The following is a 3718-nucleotide window of genomic DNA, read 5'->3' as shown; positions in this document are numbered from 1 at the left end:
TGGAAGGCTTCACAGAAAGGCTAAGGACAGAAAGAAGGGGATGGCTAGCTTGTGTTCCAGACGTGCAACTGGCTACATGTAGGATGTCAGTCCCAAATCTGATGAGCTGGATGACCTCAGATTTAACTCCTCTAATCTCAGTGGTGGGTTGGGTCACCTAAGAACATGCCATTCTGTCCCCTTCCAGCCATCCAGATCTTCCCAACCTACAGTACATCCTTCTGACCTCTGTGCCTTTGGCCTCATCACTACCCTTCTCTGAGTTCAATCTCTTCATGTATAAAATGATGGGTTTGATCCTGATTGTCTAGGGATTCTTTCCCCCCTCTGACATCATGTCATACAAGATCAAATGACCTTTGGGAAATACTGGGATGGTTTCTACTATGGTTTTGACCCCCAGGATTAAAACAAGAAAGGATATGACCTGCATATTTCAAGATCCATTTGATTGAGGTATATTTTACCTCTAATAAAATGCACCCATTTTAAGAGTACATGTTGGTGAGTTTTGACACATACAACCTTTGTTGTTACTGCAATAATCAAGACAAAGAGCATTTCAATATCCCCCCAAAGTTCCCCATGCTCCTTCCTAGACAATCCCTCCTCAGTGTTTTCTATCACTATAGATTGTATTTGTCTTTTCTAGAATTTCATATGCTGAAATAATTCAACATGAACTCCTTTATGTGTAATTCCTAGAGATCCACCCATGTCGTGATGTGCGTGGGTAAAGTCTCCCCTTTTATTACCAGCTCTGTTTTCATGGGCCTGAGAAATGGAGAGCAATCATCACTTCCTAGGACGCCCTCCACCTCCCCTGACTAAGCCAAACCTGTCATTTGTTCCCACATCCCATGTACCCTAGCACCGTATTCCTTGCCACAAACCTTTTGGTTCCTCCATAGCTGCCCAAGGGTCAGGGAGAAATCTGGGAAATCCAGAAATCTGGAGAAATCCCAGGCCCTGGGAAATCTGAGGTTTGTGGGTGTTTCCACTACCCAGGATGCTGCTACACCATTTATAATGTCCTGGCCTCAGGTTGTAATGTGATGGTCAGTTTATCATTACGTTCTAGTAGTTCCTTCCAGAAGCACTCTCGTGGTTGTATCCACATTCCAAATCCCGGCTTTTGGGATTTGATTTGGGTAACAGCGAGGTTTAGTCTGCTAATGGAAGGTCCCTTCCTCATACCCATTCTCTAGCCAGAATGTTCCATGCAGATGGTCCCTAGTACATATGTGACCTTTCCTGTACCTTGAAGAGGAGACAATAAAGTTTATGGGGCAGAACTACAGCAACAGTCTATGGCTTAGACTGATCATCATGACCTTAGCCTCCCCCAGGAAGTCTGTTCAAGATGTCAGCTTGAGTATTCAGAAGGGCTCTTATCCCAGTCATCCCTGTTGTCATTTTCATGTATTTGTGTGACTGTTTTGTTACTGTCTCTTCCCCCACAGCCTTGCAAACTTCAGAGGTCAGAGCCTGGTCTGTTCTGGCCCCCTCTCCATCGTCAGTGTTCAGCACACTACCTAATACACAGAGGACGACCAACGGGTATGTGTTGCCCAAAACACAGAAGAGGAAGAAAGAAGTGAAAACATAACAGATGGGAAGGAGGGAGGAGGAAAGGAACAGGGAAGGAAGGAAGGAAGGAAGGGCAGATTACATTGTGGGAGTTCTTCCCCATAGCACTTGTAACAAGGTGAACTCTGATAGACAATATCAAGCAGGTCTTTACTTACACTGTCATGGGTTGAGTTGTGCCTCCACAGAAAGATACACTCAAATCCTAAACCCTGGTACCTGTCAGTATGACCTTATTTGGAAATAGGGTCTTTGCAGATGCAACTGAGTTAAGGTGAGGTCGTCTTGAAGGAGGGTGAACTCTAAATCCAATGACTGGTGTCCTCATAAGAAGAGGGGAAGAGACACAGGCATGCAGGGGGAAAAGACCATGTGAGGAAAGAGGCAGCGAGTGGGGGGATACGTTTACAATCCAAGAAGAGCTGAGAATTGTTAGTAACATCAGAAGCTAGGAGGAGGCAAGGAAGGACCTTCCTCTAGAGCGTTAAGAGAGAGCATGGCCTGGCTGACGCCTTTGCTTTTGAGTGTCTAGCCTCCAGGATTGTGAGAGAAGAAATTTCTGTTGTTTTAAGCCATCCAGGTGTGTGGTCATCTGCTAAAGCAGCCCCAGGAAGCTAATACGTACACCCATCAAATGAGGTTGTAATTACAACCTGTCTACTGGGCTGTTTCCCCTGCGAAAGGCAGGGGCTACGTGTTGTTCACCTCAGTCACCCCAGTACTAGGACTGTGTGCTACATGGTGGGGTGTTGTTGCTTGGTCTCCATTCACTGAGTGGCCAGGAGGAAAAGAGGGTGGTGGTGGCTCTGTGGGACCCTCTGAGCCTCTCCGGGCATCAGCAGTTACATCTTTTCCATAGGAAACCAGCTCAAGGGCACCACCCTGCCCAAGAGCAGGTAGGATTCCTCCTCCCTGGAAGGAAGAACAAATTCACTTCCTTTCTGAGGCTCCCCCCTGTGTCCCACTCCCCAAATACCCCTTCACTGCAGAATGCCTCACCACAAACCTACTCCTGCGTCCACTGAAAACCTTCAAGTCGGCAAAGAGCAGAATAGCTCATCAAGGACCAGGTTTGCAGGTGACTGAGCCATACTGGGAATCACAGCTCATTTTTAGAAAATAAACTCCAATTAGCAATCTCAGTTGCTTGTTTCATTTCCTGGCTGTTCAAATTTCACGTGTGCTGCCACTGCTGCTGCGGCTGCTGCTGTTGCAGCCACCATCTCTGTGGGGACTTCAAACCTGGAGACCCTGGGGACATGTGTGGATTCTTCGTTCTTAACCTCAAGAGACCTGCATTCTGGAGAGGTGAGGTCTAAGCATGGAGGACGCGTGACCTCCACACTGATCACCTTGCACGCACCAGGCACCAGGCCACCCCCTGCACACACTCGCGAAACGTGCGATATTGGTCCCATTTCACAGGTGAAAAACTGAGGCTTGGAGAGGTTAAGGCTTCTCCATCTCAAAGAATGTTAGCCTCTTCTCTCCTCCCCCCTCCTCTGCTGTCCAAGCCAGAAGAACGGGAATCATTTTTAACTCTCATACAATCAATTAATAATTCTGCTCCTTTGGCCCACAAACTGGGTCTCAAATCCACACACCTCTCTCCATCCCCACTGCCAACGCTCTGGTCTAGCAAATGATGTCTGATTGCCCAGTGTGCACTAGGCTGTGCCCTGAGCACCTGGGATACATAGAGAAACAAAACTTGTCAAGTCTGGACGTCCAAGAGAGCCTTCGTTCCAGCGGTGTCTTGCCTAGATTATTGGTACATCCTCTAGTTCGTTCTTCCTTTTCTCTCCTTCCACAGAAACCATTCTCCACAGTGCAGCTGACTTTTTCAAAATAAAAATATGATCATGTCACCCCCTTCTTACAATTGTCTGCGTGGTTCCTGTTGCTCTAAGGATTAAGGGTTATCCTCCCTAAAATGGTTTACAAATCTCTTTCATGACCTGACCCTCATGATCTCTTTAGACCCAGCTCTCGCTGTTCTCCTCTCTGCCACACACTCCATATCCACTTTCTTCCATATGAAGTTTCCTCAGTTTAATTTGGAGTCTAAGGCACCCCACTCTCTCTAGCCCCTGGCTGCCATATATGCAAGTTTCTTTGCCTGGCATAT

Source organism: Panthera leo, chromosome E3 (genome assembly GCF_018350215.1).
Source record: "Panthera leo isolate Ple1 chromosome E3, P.leo_Ple1_pat1.1, whole genome shotgun sequence".
Taxonomy (NCBI): domain Eukaryota; kingdom Metazoa; phylum Chordata; class Mammalia; order Carnivora; family Felidae; genus Panthera; species Panthera leo.
The sequence above is the reverse complement of the archived record's forward strand: the minus strand, read 5'-3'. Positions refer to the sequence as shown.